Source organism: Mobula birostris, chromosome 14 (genome assembly GCF_030028105.1).
Source record: "Mobula birostris isolate sMobBir1 chromosome 14, sMobBir1.hap1, whole genome shotgun sequence".
NCBI lineage: Eukaryota > Metazoa > Chordata > Chondrichthyes > Myliobatiformes > Myliobatidae > Mobula > Mobula birostris.
The window spans coordinates 86632709-86652111 of NC_092383.1; the positions used below are offsets into that span (position 1 = coordinate 86632709).

Below are 19403 nucleotides of genomic sequence, written 5' to 3' on the forward strand. Positions count from 1 at the left end.
TTCAGGAACAGATATTACCCCTTAATCATGGGGCTTCTGAACCAGAGTGGATAATTTCACCTATCACTGAACTGATTTCTCAACCTATGGACTCACTTTCAAGGATTCTACAATTCATGTTCTCAAATATTATTTAGAACTTATTTACCTATTACTATGATTATTATTTTGTTTTTCTTTTAGTATTTCCATTTTTTTTACTCATTGGTTATTTGTCTTTGTGTGTAGTTTCCACTGATTCTATTGTGTTTCTTTGTATTTACGGTGAATGCCTGAAAGTAAATGAAATAGTATATGGTGACATATACAGTATGTCCTTCAATAATAAATTGAAGTTTCTTTTCTGACAATTATGCAATCATTTGATCAGAATAAAATAAAAGTTAATTGAAATTGGGTATATTTCCAGTCAATATTCAGGGGTATTAAAGACGAATGAACAATGGAATTAAAAGTTGGGTGTTGAACAAAATGAGTGATTGCCTTGTTGCAGCTTGCAATGGTCAACGGGGTGTGAATCTGCAAATAGAAGTTGCTACTTTTCTCAGAGTTGACATGTAACTGTAACCCGTCGATGTACAATTCGCCTCGGAGCTGCTACATGAAGGGAGCTGTTTGCAGATGTAAAGATCATCACTCATGATAACAAAACGCAAAATATTAGAAGATTCTTTGTAATCAGATAACGATGTGGTATAGCACAAGTTTTTTTCACACAGTGGATGAGAAAGAGAATAAGTAAGGCAAAAGGCCAGCATTACATTGAAAACTGCAGCAGGTCACTCTTATGCAGCGAGTTTCAACCTGGAATAAAACTGCAACCTACACACCAATTTTGAGCTTATTATAGTTGTATATCTTTCACCTTTGATTGAGATGATGTCAGTTTCTTTGATTAATATGACAGAGGATTCACATATTAAGGTATCAAGTTTCAGTAACTGACAGACTATAGTTTCAAGATCAGGCACCTGAATCAGCATGGATAACTTCACTCACTCAACACTGAACTGATCATGACACAGAAACCTAAGGGCTCACTTTCAAGGACTCCATAACTCGTGTTCTCAGTATTTATTTATTTGGAGATTCAGCACAGAACAGGCTCTTTAGGCCCAATGAGCCACACTGCCCAGTAACCCACCGATTTAACCCAGCCTAATCCCAGCACAGTCTTCACTAATTCATTTGACACAAGAAGATGGATTTCACTGTATGCTTCGAAGTTTTGATGTAAATTTGATGAATATAAAGCTAATTTTTAAAAATAAAACAGAATATACATGCAATATTTCCTTCCCGACCCTGTAGCCCATTGGTTTCTACTGAAACTGAATATTGGTGACCAATATTCCATGGCACCAATACATTGTGTGTGACTGATTTACTGTTGCATAGGGGCAATCATTTATGATCACCTTTCCTACAACTCCTCTTACCCCATCTCTCCATCTCCACAATCCATCTCTCTCTAACCAAAAGCAAACTGAAATTGAAAGCAAAATTCTTGAGGATCTGAAGAGAATTCAGAATTGAAGCGAATGAGGGTGAGAGACAACATGATAGAGATGTATAAGATGATCAGAGGCAGAGATCAAGCGGAGATCCAGAGAATATCTCAGGGCAGAAATGGCCAATGTGTGGGGGAATAATTTCAAGGTGATTGGAGGAAAGGATTGAGAGGGTGTCCGAGGCATGTTCTTTACACAGAGTGGTGGGAGCATAAAAAGCCTTACCAGGAGTGGTGGTAGAGGCAGATACACTTAAAAAACTCTTAGATAGGCTTATGGATTATAGGAGAGCTTTAGAAGGGATGGATTAGATTGATCTTATAGTAACACACAAATGCCAGAGAAACTTAGCAGGCCAGGCAGCACCTATAGAAACAGGTACTGTCCACGTTTCGGGCTCAGACCCTTCAGCGTCTACTCCCCAATTTTCAGGAACAGTAATTACCCTTTCATCATCATACTCCTGAACCGATGTGGATAACTTCACTCACTTGAACTATGAACTGATTCCACAACACATGGAATCAGTCTCACTTTCAAGGATTCTGCAGCTCATACTCTCAGTATAAAAATAATGTATTAAAATATGTGTATTTTTATCTGCACTATTTGTCTTCTTTTGCACCTTGGTTGTTTGTCTGACTTCATTTATGTAGGTTTACACAAATTCTATCACATTGCTTTATTTTTCTCTAAACGCCTGAAAGAAAATGAATCTCACTGTAGTATATGCTGACATGCATGTACTTTGATAATAAATTTACTTTGACTTTGACTAGTGCAGCACTTTGTCAAAAGGCTTTTGAAAATCCAAGTAAACAACATCCACTGATGGACAAAGTCTCGTTCCTCTATGCAGCCTGTTAATTCTTTAAGGAGTTCTAACAAATTTGGCAGGGTAGATTTCTCCTTAAGCAGATTATGCTGACTTCAGCCTATCTTACCATATACCTCCAAGTACTCTGAAACCTCATCCTTAATAACAGATTCTAACATCTTAGCAAACACTGAAGTCGGACTAATTGTCCTATAACATCCTGCCTTTTGTCTCCCTCCCTTCTTAAAGAAATGAGTGACATTTGTAGTTTTCCATTCCTCTGGAACCATACTTGAAAGATTATTACTCATGCCTCTACAATCTCTTCAGTTAGCTCCTTCAGAACCATGGGGTGCAGTCCAAGTAACTGATCCTATTTCACAATGTCCTCTCTCCTATTTACACCATCTTCCCTCTCCACTCAGGTTCAATGCAGAGTCTCAACCCAAACCACCAACAATTCCCTTCCCCCAGACAGATGCTGCTTGGCCTGCTGAGTTCCTCCAGGAGATTTCTCTGAACTCCAGTTTCTGACATCTTTAGTGTCTACACGTATTCAAGCTCTGTTCTGGAAACAATGCAAACCAAAACTGATTATAAAAATACCCCATGCTGGTTGTCACTCACTGGGTAGGAAACTAATCAGAAGAATCAAAATCCACATTGTTTTATTCACTGAGACCCTGTCAGCACTTGTCTGTTCACAGAGTGAAATTGCTGTTGAATAAAATTAAGGAAGAAGAGGGCAGGAAGTCCAATCGCGAAACCACAGTGAGCTAACTTAGGCTGATATGTGAACATATGAAAAGCAACACACACAAAATTCTGGAGGAACTCAGTAAGTCAGGAAGCATCTATGTAAATGAACATACAGTCGATATTTTGGGCCGGAATCCTTTATCAGGTCTGAAAAGGAAAGGGGAAGACACCAGAATGAAAGGATGGGGTGAGGGGATGCAGGCTAGCTGGAAAGTGATTGGTGAAGCCAAGTGGGTGGGTAAGGTAAAGGGCTGGAGAGGAAGGAATCTTGTAGGAGAGGACCGTGGAACATAGGAGAAAGGGAAGGAGAAGGGGACCCAGGGGGAAGTGATAGGAAGGTGGGATGAGGTAAAAGGCCAGAATATCAAAAGCTCTTAATTATATTTGTCAAAATTAAAGACAATTCCCAATAACAGATAGAAATAATGAGAAAAGTCGAATTGTTAGACGCCAGCGACAGCAGATGTTATAATCTGCAGCAAAAATAAATTGCTGGAGGAGTCATGATGCAGCAGCTTAATCTGCAATGTTGACCATTCTGCCGGACATTAAAAGTGACAGGTGCGTAAAAAGGACCCGAAGGATTATTGGCAAACCAAGTTACCCCGACCACAAACTGTTCCAGCTGCTACGATCCGGGAAACAGTATCGCAGCATAAAAGCCAGGACCAACAGGCTCCGAGACAGCTTCTTCCACCAGACCATCAGACTGATTAATTCACACTGACACAATTGTATTTCTAAGCTATATTGACTGTTCTGTTGTATATCTTACTGTTCATACTCTTTATTACAAATTACTGTAATTTGCACATTGTACATTCAGATGGAGATGTAACTTAAAGATTTTTACTCCTTATGTGATGGATGTAAGAAGTAAAGTGAATTCAATTCAATTCAATCTGCAGATGCTATCTGACTCCCTAAGTTCCTCCAGAAGCTTTTTCTCTTGCTTGAGTTAAAATGTTATCCATGATGAGTCATCAAGTAAAGGGTTGATGACAAAAAGTTAACTGAGGAAGGAAAAGGAATGAGAGGAAGAGAAAAAACCATGGTCAAGACGTTCAGTTGTTCTTCAGAACAAACATCAGAATGGGAAGAAATGTGTTCTAAGTGACTTTATTGTGGAATGGTTGTAGGTGCCAGATGGAGTAGTTTGAGTATCTCAGAAACTGATGATCTCCTGGGATTTGCACACATTACAGTCTCTAAAGTTCACAGAGGATGGAGCAAAAAATTGAAAAAAGGAAATCTTGTGAGTAGTGGTTCAGTGCCAATTCCAGGCACTGCAGTAATATTGATGGTACTTGCATTGAAGGATTGACAACGTCGAGCCACTTCATTGGTGCCTGATACCGTTGGATACCCAGATGAGGTTATTTCAGACCATGTGTGCTGAATGGGAAAGGATCCCTGCAAGGACTCACAGGAAACTGACACTGAGTCCCTGAGACGTGAAACATTTGCTGTTGACAGATATCGAAGCACAGGAGAAGACACAGGTTCTGTGGAAAGGAATTCAACAATCAGACACTAAATGAACATATGAAATCAAAAACTCCTCTACCACTTTATTAGGTACACCTGTTCACCTGTTTGTAAATGCAAATATCTAATTAGCCAATCATGTGGCAGCGTACTTACACACCTGGAGAAGAGGGATGCTGATGTGAGAATACTGTTCTTGGACCACAGTTCAGCATTCAACACCATAATTCCCTCCAGGCTTGACAAGATACTCAGAGACCTCAGCCTTCACCCTGCCTTGTGCAGCTGGATCCTGGACTTCCTGTCAGTTCGCCGGCAGGTGGTAAAAGGGGGGTTCCCTCATCTCTGCCCCTCTGACCCTCAACACAGGAGCCCCTCAGGGCTGTGTCCTAAGCGTCCTCCTTTACTCTCTGTATACTCATGACTGTGTTGTCACCTACAGCTCTAATCTGCTAATTGTATTTGCAGATGATACTATATTGATTGGCCTTATCTCAAATAATAACAAGACAGCCTACAGGGAAGTCATCACCCTGACACTGTGGTGTCAAGAAAACAACCTCTGCCTCGATGTCGCAAAAACAAAGGAGCTGGTTGTGGATGACAGGAGGAATGGACACAGGCTACCCACTATTGACATCAATGGATCTGAGGTTGAGAAGGTAAACAGCATCAAGTTCCTTGGCATACACATCACCAAGGATCTCAAGTGGTCTGTACATACTGGTTGTGTGGCGTAAAAAGCACAACAGCACCTCTTTCACCTCTGATGGTTGAAGAAGTTTGGCATGGGTCCCCAAATCCTCAGGACTTTCTACAGGGACACAATTGAGAGCATTCTGACTGGCTGCATCACTACCTGGTATGGGAACTGTACCTCCCTCAATCACAGGACTCTGCAGAGAGTGGTGCGGACAGCCCAGCACATCTGTGGATGTGAACTTCCCAATATCCAGGATATTTACAGTGATAGGTGCATAAAAAAGGCCTGTAGGATCATTAGGGACCCAAGTCACCCTAACCACAAACTGTTCTGGGACAGCTTCTTCCATCAGGCCATCAGACAGATTAATTCACGCTGATACAATTGTATGTCTATGCTACATTGACTGTCCTGTTGTACATACTATTTATTACAAATGACTATAAATTGCACTTTGCAGGTTCAGACAGAGATGTAGTGTAATAATATTTACTCCTCATGTATGTGAAGGATGTAAGAAATATAGTCAATTCAATTCAACACAGTCCATAAAAGCATGCAGACATGGTCCAGAGATTCAGTTGTTGTTCAGGTCAAACATCAGAATGTGGAAGAAGTGTGATCAAAGTAACTTTACGCATGAAATGATTGTAAGCGGTTGTTTGAGTATCTCAGATAATGCAGGTCTCCTGGAATTTTCACACTGTCTCTAGAGTTGGTAGAGAATAGTGCAAAAAACAAAAAAAAAACATCCATGGAGCAGCAATTCTATAAGCATAAAATTTCGTATCAACACCTGTTGCTGTAATTCTACAGCCGTACCATCCTGTATCTCCCGTGTGAAGATCCTCCATAGTAACAGCAAATACTCCCCATTCCGGGTTATCTGTGATTGACGCTCGGCTACTCCGTCCGTGCTGCCCATTTGTTTCCACTAAAACTGAACATTGTTGACTCTATCCATGGTACCAATACTTTGTGTGTGAGCGGTACGTTGCATCAGTGATAATCGATTGTGATCGCTCTTCCCACAACCCCTCTTACATCTTTCTCCTCACACAATGCACCTGAAACTGAGGGAGGCATTTTCAGATTTGAGGGAAAGGAACAACTTCATGCAAACAAATATCTTGGAACACGAGTGTAAAAACAGGTCCAGGTCACGTCCAGAATGTGAACCATGATGAGCAACCAATAATTCCGGTATGAAGTGCAGCCGAACGTACACAAATATAACAGCCGTTTCATTTAGGATGCTGCTCTAATTTCTGATGGAAATCTTATATTTTGCATCTGTAAGGTATTTCTATGTGTAGTTGGAAGGTGGTGTAACAGTGGTCATTACCACTTCAGTGTCAAGAACTCCAAGCATGATTTCAATTTCCATAAGGATATATTATGTGTTTAAATCCTATTTATTAATTATTTCTAGAATTTATAACCACATATCAATGATGGTAATAATCAACTACCAGATTTTCAAAATCCCATCTGGATCAGAAAAGCCTTTAGGGACAGAAATCTCTCATCCCTACCCACCCTGGCTTATCTTTGACTCCAGATCTAGTTGTATTCTTTACTTAATTGCCCCAGTGAAATGGCCCAGGAAAGACACTGATATCAAGACAATGTCAGCGTGTTCCCTGCAGAGTGAAATCAGATTCCAGCAATGGTAGACCTGATATTCCCACTGAACAGCCTCCAGGAGATTTCAGTAGCTGGATATATTCTCCCCCCACTTGGCTACACACTACTCCCTTTTTCCCTTTATCTGCTTCCACCTCTCAGCCATCTTCAAAATCCACCCCTTTTCCTCCCCATTCCATTTGCCTGTCATGCTTCACCCCTCCTCTGTCCCTGACCACCTAGTAGACCCAGATTCACATCTCCCCCTCTCCTATTTACACTATCTTCCTCTCCACTCAGACTTGATGCAGAGACTCAGCCTAAACTGTCGACAGTTCTCTTCCCCCTAACAGATGCTGCTTGGCTCATTGACTTCCTCCGGAAGTTTGCTCTGAACTCCAGATTCAGTCATCTGTAGTGTCTGCACGCATCAAGTTCTGTTCTGCAAATGGTGGACGACCTCCAAACCAACGCAAATGGCCAGTGCTTGCTGTCACTCACCAGGTAGGAAACCAATCAGGGGAATTGAAGTCCACATTGCTTTATTCACAGAGACCCAGCCAGGACCTGTCTGTCCTCAGCAAGAAGTAACAGTGAAATAAAAATGAGGAAGATGGCAGCAGGAGGTTCAATAGGAGAACCACAACAGGGGTATGGTATGTGACAATCTGAAAAGCTTTTAGCTATATTTAGCAAGACAGAAACATTTAAGCAATTCCCAAAAACTGAATGAAATGTTGAGAAGAGTTAAAATGGTAGATACAAGAAACAGCAGTTGGTCTAACCTTCAGCAAAAACAAACTGCTGCAGATGTCCTGAAGCAGAGCATTAATCTAAAAATGTTGCCTCTGGGGATCCCACCTCTCTCCCCACATTTCTCCAGAAGTTTTATTTTTTTACTTGATTAAATATGTTAGGTGCATTGAGTTATTGGGGAAACTGCTGATGTTGAAAACTAAATGGTGGAAAAGGAAAAAGCCCATGTTGAAGGTTGTCGTGATTGTGAGTTGAAGTTACGATCTGGGCTTCGTGTCTACGGGTTCCATGTGCTGATTTGAGGCTGAGGGAGTGACCCTCCCCACTGCTCCAGTCTTTTCTTCTAAATGCTATTTGCTTCCTTTTGTTTTTGATTTGTTCTTTTCTCTCGCTGTACATTGGGTGTTTGGAGGTCTTCTTTTATTTGTGGGTTATTTTGGGTTTCTTTGATTTGTGGCTGCCTGTAAGGAAGCTAACCTCAGGATTGTATAATGTATGCATACAATGATGATAAATGTACATTGAACTATTGAATATTGAAAGGCCTAGATAGAATGGATATGGAAGGGATGTTGCCTGTAGAAAAGGAGTCTAAGACCAGAGGGTACAGCCTCAGAGTACAGGATGTTCCTTTAGAACAAAGTTGAAATTGAGAGTGATGAATCTGTGGAATTCACTGCCACAGATGGCTGCAGAGGCCAAGACACCAGGTGTATTTCGAGTGGAGATTGATAGTTTCTTGATTAGTAAGGACGTCAAAGGCTACGGGGAGAAGTCAGGATAATGAGATTGAGAGTAAAAATAAATCAAACATGATGAAATGGTGGAATAGACCCAAGGGGAAGATTGGCCTAATTCTTCTCCTATGCCTTTTGGTTTAATGGTCTTCTAATACATTCACCAAACCTGTGAACTCTTATACACCCCTCCAATATTTCCATATTCAGTATCTGCCATGATGATAATTCAATCAAATCTGTTTTGCGAACTTGCTGCTGAAGAAGCAACAAACTAGGAAATAGGAGTGATGTAGAAAGGGCTTTTCATGCAAACTTAGCACACAGTACTTGGCTTAATTCACTCTCCTCTCTGAAGACTGTGTCTGCTCTTTGAAGAAACTTTAAAGCTCCACTCTTCTGAATTCTATTCCATCTGTTTGTGCAATTTCAAGAGCTCTGATGGGATTTCACTTTGCTTCAGTTATATATGAGAGGACAAACTGCTCAATGGAATTAACCATTAACAATAGGCAAAATCCATGTCAAATCCTGCCTCTGTAATTCCCTTTACTCCGCTGTAATACTGATACATCTGACTTCAGCTTCTCCTTCTCAAACTTCATGCTGAATTTGATTATATTATGATCACATTGCCCTAAGGGTTATTTTGCCTTCAGCTCTCTAATCAATTCCGGTTCATTGCACAACACCCAATCCAGAATAGCTGATCCCCTTGTGGGCTCAGTCACAAACTGCACTAAAAAGTCATCTTTTAGCCATTCTAGAAATTCCCCCTTTTGGAAACTAGCACCAATCTCATTTTCCAAATCTACCTGAATATTGAAATCCCCCATGAGTATTGTAACATTGTCCTTTCAGCATGCATTTTCTATCTTTATTGTAATTTGTAGGCCACATCCTTACTACAGTTTGGTGGTCTGTATACAACTACCATCAGGGGCAATGTCAACATCAATATCTTCCAACCCAATGTCACCTCTTTCTGATGATTTGATTTCATTTTAATAAACAGAGCAATGCCACCCTTGTTGCCTTCTTGTCTGTTCTTTCGATACAATGTGCTCCAAGCTATAATCTTCTTTCAGCCATGACTCAGTGATGCCTACAACATCATACAAGCCAATCCATAACTTTGTGACAAGTTCCTCTACCTTATTCCGTATACTGCACATATTCAAATTTAACGGTGTATCCACCCTGTTCGATCTTGTCTGCCTTTTATGTTGAAGCTCATCCTATTGACTGCTATTTTGCCAAATCAGAATCAGGTTTATTAACATCGGCACTTGTTAACTTAGCAGCAGCAGTTCAATGCAATACATAATCTAGCAGAGAAAATAATAATAATAAATAAACAAGTAAATCAATTACAGTATACATATATTTAATAATTTTTTTAAAAAGCGTGCAAAATCAGAAATACTGTATATTTAAAAAAAGTGAGGTAGTGTCCAAAGATTCAATGTCAATTTAGGAATCAGATGGCAGAGGGGAAGAAACTGTTCCTGAATCGCTGAGTGTGTCTCTTCAGGCTTCTGTATCTCCTACCTGATGGTGACAGTGAGAAAAGGGCATGCCCTGGGTGCTGGAGATCCTTAATAATGGATGCTGCCTTTCCATGACACTGCTCTCTGAAGATGTCCTGGGTACTTTGAAGACTAGTACCCAAGATAGAGCTGACTAGACTTACAACCTTCTGCTGCTTCTTCTGGTCCTGTGCAGTAGCCCCTCCATACAAGACAGTGATGCAACCTGTCAGAATGCTCTCCACGGTACAACTATAGATATTTTTGATTGTATTTGTTGACATACCATATCTCTTCGATCTCCTAATTATGTACAGCTGCTGTCGTGCCTTCTTTATAACTACAACAGCCTCGCCTCAGCACACATTGCCTATTTGTAAATGATACCTTGTATAATATGAGAGCTGACTCTATTTTATCAGTTACTGCTGTCAGTTGTGTAGTGTTCACCCTCAGTGAAGGATGTGGTTAGAATGTCTGTCTTCTTTACTTGCCATAGCAAACAGAATATGGAGAAGTACAAACAGCTGTTGGTACTTCTCTATAGATGACAGATGTTCTGGTCTCCTCCTGTGTTGCCCTATCACTTCTTGGAAAACATCTCAACAACTATGGTGCAACATGCTGATGTGAACAAGTGCAGAGAAACTAAACATCTTCAACAAAACTATTTTGTTTCAGCATCTAGATCATTGAACAACAATAACAATTCAGCGAAGTGAAAAGGCCACTTAACCATTGTGTTGAAACCTAATCCCAATCCTGTGCAGCCCTGTAAATACAATGGTGGGATCATAAAATGTTTACCAGTCAGTTCTTGGGAAGTTATCCAAGAATTGAGGCTTTATAAGGTATAGGTCAGATTCAACGGGCTGAGTGGCCTAATTCTGTTCTGTTTTATTGTCTTCTGGTCTATGGTCTTAACTGATGAAGCAATGCAGGAAGAGGATGCAACAACTAGTTGACTTGAAGCATCCATTGGATCCACCCTGAATACTGTCTTCTGAGCACAGAAGTTCTAAACTTACTCATTGAGCATTACTTTGGGATGTCCTCGGAAAAGGAAAGGGTCCCTTTCAGAATCAGGATCAGTTTATTTTCACTGTCTTCTGATGTGAAATGTGTTGTTTTGCCGTAGAAAAACTAAGTAAGTTCCTTGCCTCAGAGCATTAATGAACTCCAGTTTAACAGGTCCAGGTCCACAAGTGGGACCACTGCTTCTGGAATTATCCCCAGGCAATCAACACCCATCAGATAACCCTGAGCTGAAGAGGGCAAGAGCTTCATCAGATTCCGGTGTTATTGTGTCACATCGTCACACAGCAGGCAAAGGTTATTATGCCATATTCCTACCTGCTGATGAGGCTTTTCAAAGTTCAAAATTCAAATTCAATTTATTATGAAGGTACATACATGTCAGCATAAACTATCCTGATTATAATGACGATAATGCAGTTCACCTTCTCTCATTTTCAAGACTGTTTATTGTACATTCATGGGTTACAGTCACAGATCAGTACTGAGAAAAGTTACACCTTCTAGTTGCAGATTCACACCCTGATGACCAATGTAAGCTGCAATAATTTGCAGCTCTCTCATTTTATTCAGCACCCAACTTTTATTTCCATTGCTCGTTCTCCTTTAAGGCCTTTGTACAGTGACTGGAAATGTTCATGCTGTGTCTCTTTCTCACTCCATTTCGACAAAATGTGTTATGAAAAGTCAGTAACCTTGTCAAACTTGAAAATCTTCATAGTAACTTTAGTAGCAAAGTTTGTATGTGTTGCCATATTCTATCCTCAGTTCCATTTTCTTACAGGCATTCACAGTAGAACAAAGAAGTACAATAGAATCAGTAAAAACTACACACAAGAGCTGACAAAATATAATCTGCAATGGAAGGCAAACTATGCAAATACAAAAAAATTATTGATTGTAAATATAAGACTGAGACATGAGTTGTGGAGACATTGAAAGCCAGTCCATAGGTTGTGTTCAGTGAGCACTTCACTGTTGAGCTGAGTGAAGTTATCAATACCTGGTTCAGGAGCCTGATGGCTGAACAGTTCCTGAAGCTGATGGTTTGGGACGTTCCAAAGGGAGCAGTGAGAAGAGAGCATGTCTGGATGATGAGGATCCTGGATGATGGATCCTGCTTTCTTGTGGAAACCCTCCTTTGTCGGTGTGCTCATTGTATGGGAGGGCTTTACCTATGATCTGATCAGTCTTGACCAATTTCCACACAGACCGTCTCTGAGTCATGAATGGCTCTGTTTTTTATAGAAGCCTGTAAGTCAATATTGCCCATAAATTAGAAAACAGACAAATATCATACAATGTGGTATCCATACCTCCATGGTATTCTAATGAAGGACATCAACTGCATATAAAACTAAAAAGGAGTAATTCTGAAAAGAGATGAGAACGAAAACTCATTATGTTATTTGTAGGAACAGAGAACATAGAACAGTACAGCACAGTACAGGCCCTTTGGCCCCCAGAGTAGTGCTAAATTGTATTCCATGATCAAGCTAATCCTTCCCTCCTACATTGCACTTAACACTCTATTTTAATACATATATGTGTGTAGCTCTCTCAGAGCTTCTTAAATGTCCCTGTCTATCAGCCTCTATCATCAAGCCTACAGTGAATTCCAGAGAGCTGCCACTCACTGTGTGGAAAAAAAAACCTACCTCTTACATCTCCCCTAAACATTCCTCCACTCACCTTAAATGGGTGTCCTCTGGTACTGGTCTTTGTCATGATGAGATCGGTGTGCTGCCTATCCACTCAACCTATGCTTTATACTCCACAATACTCCACGTGTGATCGAACCAGAGCTGCAATATTTCCTTGTGGCTCTTGAACTCAATCACATCAACTAGTGAAGTTTAGCACATCATACACCTTCTTTAAGTATCTGAGAATGGGCAAAGAAATGGCTGATGGAATACAGTGTCGGGAAGTGTTTGGTCATACACTTTAGTAGAAGAAATGAAAGGATGAACGACTTTCTAAATGGAGAGAAGATACCAAAAACTGAGGCACAAAGGGACTTGAGAGTTCTTGTGCAGGATTCCCTCAAGGTTATTTTTCAGGTTGAGTCTGTGGTTAGGAAGGCAAATATGATGTTAGAATATAAAAGCAAGGATGTAATGTTGAGACTTCATAAAATACTGGTGAGGCCTCATTTGGAGTATTACGAGCAGCTCCTCATCTTGAAAAGGATGTGCTGAAACTGGAGAGGGTTCAAAGGAATTTCACGAAAATTATTCCAGGATTGAATGGCATTTCATATGAAGAGCATTTGATGGTTCTAGGCTGTATTCAATAGAATTCAGAAGAATGAGTGGAGACCTAATTGAAACCTATCACATGCTGAGAGGCCTTGATAGAGTGGATGTGGAAAGGATGCTTCCTTTGGTGGGAGAGCCTAAGACTAGACAACATAGCCTCAGAATAGGGGTGTGTCAGTTCAGAATGGAGATGAGGATGAATTTCAAAGTTGGAGATCGGTGAACCTCTGGAATATTTGCCACATGCAGCTGTGGAGGGTGAGTCTTCATGTATAATTAAGGCAAAGATTGATAGCTTCTTCATTGGTCAGAGCATGAAGAGATATGGGGAGAAAAGCAGGAGATTGGGGCTAAGAGCAAAACTGGAGTTTCCATGATGAATTGGTGGAGCAGGCTCAATGAGCCAAATGGCCTAATTATGCTCCTATATCTGAACTTCTCAGCCACAAGCAATAGCAGATATTTTAACTTGAAGCAAAAATAAAGATTTGGATTTGTCCTGAAGCAGAGGATTAATCTGAAATGCTGACCACTCTGCCTATGCAGAACACACCTGTCTCCCTGGGTTCCTCCAGAACTTTTATATTTTGCTTGATTAAAAAAGTCAGGTGTGTTGAGTCATTGGGAGAAGTGCTCATGGTGGAAAGGGAAAGAGCACATGTTGAGTGTTTTTGTGATTGTGAGTAGGAAGTTGTGGGCTTCGTGTTTACAGGCTCCACGACATTTACCATGCCGTGCTCTAAATTCAGGCTGATTCTATAGCCTGCTCAGGCTGCTCCAGGCTTCGAGTCTGAGGACGTACTTTCATTCTAAATACTATTTGCTTACTTTTATTGTTTGCACATTTCTCTCTGTCTCTGCACATCAGGAGATTTTTGATCTTTTATTGATGGGCTACTTTGGGCTTCTTTGTTTTGTGGCTACCTATAAAGAGATTGATTTTAAGAGTTGAAAATAAATGTACATTGCACTTTGAACTTTTGAATGATGAAATGGTGGAATAGACCCAATGGGAAGGATAGCCTAATTCTTCTCCTATGTTGTTGTGATGGAAATGAGACAGATTCTTTGGGTCTCAAAGGCAAGGATTCTGGACACACAGTTTTAACAATAAGGAGTTTATTTACAAGGGGAGAAGAGCTTGAGGACAACACAAGTGGCTAAAATATTCGCACAAACGCGCTTAGGATAGTCAAGCATGGGAAAAGTTGGGTTGGCAGTACGCTCCCAAAACCCTATTCAATGCACAGCTCACCACGTGTCTCCAGCGCTGTTCTGTAGTCTTCAGCCTGGAGTGAAGCAGGGTGGTCCCTCGAGGATGGCAAAAAAGAGAGCTAGCCAAGCACATGTAGCACCCTTTATAGGTCAGGGGGCTGGAGGGTCCAGCCCAGGAGATTCACTGGGGGGCCAACGGCTTGGTACTAGACGGGTTAATCCAATTAAGGTGGCCAATGGTTAAGTGTGCATTGATTCGTTGGGAGGGGTGAAATGTTGACTGGCATGTGGTGTGCCTTCCAACCAGGTAGAGGGCAGTGCTGAGCCATGACAGGCACGGCTCTCTGGATATATATGTCTTTTGGTTTTATGGTCTTCTTATACAGGCAACAAACTGGTGAACCTCTTCTGCAATCCCCAAGTGTGTTCTAACTGTATTTTTATACATTTGTAACATAAATTCTTGAGTGATTAATGCTGGCCCAATGCCATAAGCTCTCTTTACCACCTACTTTACCGTCTCCCTCGATTCCAAAGTTTGGGGAATTATGGACTCCAAGATTTGTGCATCATTCTGGATCTGCCTTGATGATAATTCAATCAGACGTGTTTTATAGAACTTGCTGCTGAGAAAGAATAAAAATAGGAAATAGGTGTGACGTGGAAGGGTTTTTCATGCAAACTCAGCAGACAGTACTTCACTTCATTCTCTCTCCTCTCTAAAGGCCATGGCCGATCTTCGAAGGAACCTTAAAAGCTTACCCTTCTGAATTCTATTCCAGTTGTCGGTGCAATTTCAAGAGCCCTGATGGGATTTCACTTTGCTTCAGTCCAATATGAGGGGAAAACCCACTGAATGGAATTACCCATTCACAGCGGGTAAAATCCACGTCGGATCTCTTCTTAAACCAAATCAACTCCATTTTGAAAGGAAATAGTCTGCATATGTAGACAGCTCCTGTAGTTTCTTTTTCTCATAGATTCATGGGGCACAGTTAATGTACAGGTCACATTTGTCCAAGAAGAAGACATTTCTATCTTACCTTCTGCACTTCTTTCTATGTTGGTCGAACTGTGATCTATCCAGATTCATGCTGTGCGATCCCCTGGGGCAGATGAAGTCTGAGGAGAGCTTCAGTCCAAGGGATTAGAATTCCCACATGTCACACATATTGGAGAATAAACACAGAATCAGAATCAGAATCAGGTTTAACATCACCGGCATACCGTATGTCATGAAATTAACTATAGCAGTCCTAAACAGGAATATTTGATGATTCCCATTGGGAAGGAGAAGCTTGTTTACATAAAGCATTTATTAGTTCTTCCCTAAATTCTGTTTTGTAAGAGAAGTAAACAACACAGAAGTTCTAACAATATCCTTTGAGAACTGCTTGAGACAGCCTGGGACAGGGAAGTGTCCATTTCAGAATCAAAATCAGCTTTGTTTTCTCTGTCTTCTGATGTAAACTGTGTTGTTTTGCAGCAGAAAAAAAATAAACAAGTTCCTTCATTCAGACTATTAACGAGCTCAGGTTTAACAGGTCCAGGTTTACAAGTGGGACCACTGCATGTGGAATTATCTGCAGATAATCAACCCTCATTAGCTAACCCTATCCTGAGGAGGTCATGAGCTCCAAACAGACTCTGGTGTTATTGGTGTTATTTGGTGTTTTTGCTTCACATCCTTGCATCGGAGGTGACGGATATTGTGCTGTATTGCTCCTTGTCAGTGAGGCATTTTAAAGTTCAAAACTCAAATTGAGTTTATTATTGAAGTGCATATATTTCAGCAAAAAAACTACTCTGGTTATAATTACAATAATGAAGTTCACCCTTTGTTCGATTTTCAGGATGTTCTATTCTATGTATGTACATTAATGGGTTACAGTCACGTGTTAGTTCTGAGAAAACTTACACCATCTATTTGCAGATTCACACCCTGATGACCAATGCAAACTCCAATAATCAGCAACTGACTCATTTTAATCAGCACCCAGCTTTTATTTCTACTGCTGGTCCTTTAGTACATTTGTGCAATGACTGGAGAGCTTTATGCTTGAGTCTCTTTCTCACTCCATTTCTACAAAATGTGTTCTGATGGGTAAGTAATCACGCACTTTATCACAGCTCAAAAAATCCAAAGCAAATTTATTTTCAAAATACATATAAATCACTATATACTACCCAGAGATTCATTTTCTTGCAACCTTTCATTGGAGAACAAAGAAAAACAATAGAATCAATGAAAAACTACACACAAAAACTGATAAACGACAAACATGCAAAGGAAGCCAATCTGTGCAAACACAATAAATAAGAAATTAATTAATACTGAGAACATAAAATTGTAGAGTCCTTGAAAGTGAGTCTATAGGCTGTGTTCAGTGATCTTTGCTGTTAAGTGACCAAAGTAAACCACTCTGGTTCAGGAGCCTGTTAGCTGAAGTGTTCCTGAATCTGTGGGCTTTGGGCCTAAGGCTTCTCTGTGTCCTTGCCAGTGAGAAGAGAACATGTTTGTATGATGGACGTCCTTGATGATGGATTCTGCTTTCTCATGGCAATACATCGCTGTAGATATGCTCGTTGGTGTGCTGGGCTGGGCTTTGCCTATCAATTGATCAAATCAGTATTAACCAATCTCCATACAGACTACCCCTGAGTAACGAATGGGTCTGTGTTTACAGAGGCCAGAAAGTAAATATTGCCGATAAATCAGAAAACACAGAAATATCACTCAATGTGTTACCCATACCTTCATGGTATTGTAACGAAAGGATCAACTGCAAATAAAACTGAGGAAAAACAGTAATTTTGAAAAGTGGAGAGAAAGTAAACCAGTTTTGTTAATAACATAGAACATAAAACAGTTCGGCCCACAGTATTGTGCTGATCTATACTCCATGATCAATCAAATACTTCCCAAATGCATAGCCCATGAGACTCTGTTTCGTACATACATGTGTAAGCCCATCTAGGAGTCTCTAAATGTCCCTATTGTATCAGCCTCTACCCCCATGCCTGCAGTGCGTTCCAGGGACCCACCACTCTCTGTATAACAAAAAACTTACTTCTTACATCTCTGCTAAACATTCTTCCACTCACCTTAAATGGATCTCCTCTGATATTGGTCATTGTCACCATGAGGAGGGGGTGCTGGCTATCCACTCAATCTATTCTCCACAACGCTCCAAGAGTGATCAAACCAGAGTTTTCGAGAGCTGCGACATTACTTTACGGCTCTTGAACTTGATCCCCTCAACCGGTGAAGTCAAGCACCTCATTCACCATCTTTAACACCGTTTCAACTTGCTCAACAACTTTAAAGGATCTACACATTTGATCCCAATGTCCCTCTGTAACTCCTCACTGTTAAGAATCCTGCCATGAACCTTGTAATCTGGCTTAAAGTTCAATTACCCAAAGTGTATCACAACATATTTTTCAGTGTTAAACTCTATCTACCACTTCTCCACCCAGCATTGCATCCTGTCGTTGTCTGTTTGTAACTTATGACAACCTTCTGTACCACCCACAACACTGACAATCTACATGTCAGGTGCAAACATATGTATATACAGTACTGTGCAGAAGTTGTAGGCATATGTAAAAATATTTTATAAAGCGAAGAGGCTTCCAAAAATAATGAAATGTCAAGTTACCGAATATCAGATATTTACTATAAAGTGCAGTAAACAGAAAAAAGCTAAATAAAATCGATATTTGGTGTGACCACTCTTTGCCTTTAGAACGGCATCCATTCCCTTAGGCACACAGTTGTGCAGTTTTATAAGAAAATCAGCTGCTTTTTCCAAGCAACTTGGAGAACTTGCCACTGTTCTGCAGACTTGGGCTGTCTCGTTTGCTTCTGACTTTCCAGGTAATCCCAGGTAACCTGGATAATGTTGAGATCAGGACTCGGTGAAGGCTATGCTATCTTGGGATGCCTAAGAATTTTGCACGGTAATGTACATTGGAAATTTGAATTAAGTAACATTACAGAGGTTCATTTGTGTGTACAAGTGACATTAAGTCAAGTGATTATAACTTGGGAATGAGCTTGTCCTGTCCAGTTGTCCTGTCCAAGACCGAAAGAAGCTGCAGAAGATCGTGAACACGGCGCAGCACATCACACAAACCAATCTTCCGTCCTTGGAGTCACTTTACACCACACGCTGTCGGAGCAGTGCTGCCAGGATGATCAAGGACACGACCCACCCAGCCAACACACTTTTCGTACCTCTTCCCTCCGGGAGAAGGCTCAGGAGCTTGAAGACCCATACGGCCAGAGTTGGGAACAGCTTCTTTCCAACTGTGATAAGACTGCCGAACGGATCCTGACCCGGATCTGGGCCATACCCTCCAAATATCTGGACCTGCCTCTCAGTTTTTTTGCACTCCCTTACTTTCCATTTTTCTATTTTCTATTTATGATTTATAATTTAATTTTAATACTTTTTTTTACTATTTTTAATATGTTTAATATTTCATATTTGTAATCCAGGGAGCGGGAACTGCAGAATCAAATATCGCTGTGATGATTGTACATTCTAGTATCAATTGTTTGGCGACAATAAAGTATAAAGTATAACTGTATCCTCTTTTATCTTAACATTACTCCTCCTACCAGATCAATTCTTTAAACTAACACTCTTCCATTTTTAACTCAGATCTGATGAGAAATCCCTGACCTGAAACTGGATTTAATGAAAAGTTCCTGTTATGATTTGCAGCTTCAAAACAGTGAACGAATTCAAAGCAAACAACAGAGCTGGGAAATGAGAATCTTAGACTGTGTTTCTACTTTAAGTGAGGCGCACATGTATCACGTAGAAACATAGAAAATAGGTGCAGGAGTAGGCCATTCGGCCCTTCGAGCCTGCACTGCCATTTATTATGATCATGGCTGATCATCCAACTCAGAACCCCGCCCCAGCCTTCCCTCCACACCCCCTGACCCCCGTAG

At 40.7% G+C, this 19403-nt stretch overlaps 1 pseudogene; it reads right to left on the bottom strand.

The window, feature by feature from the left end:
• Positions 1-19403, bottom strand: part of LOC140209405 (uncharacterized) — a 110139-nt pseudogene that overhangs the window by 70236 nt on the left and 20500 nt on the right.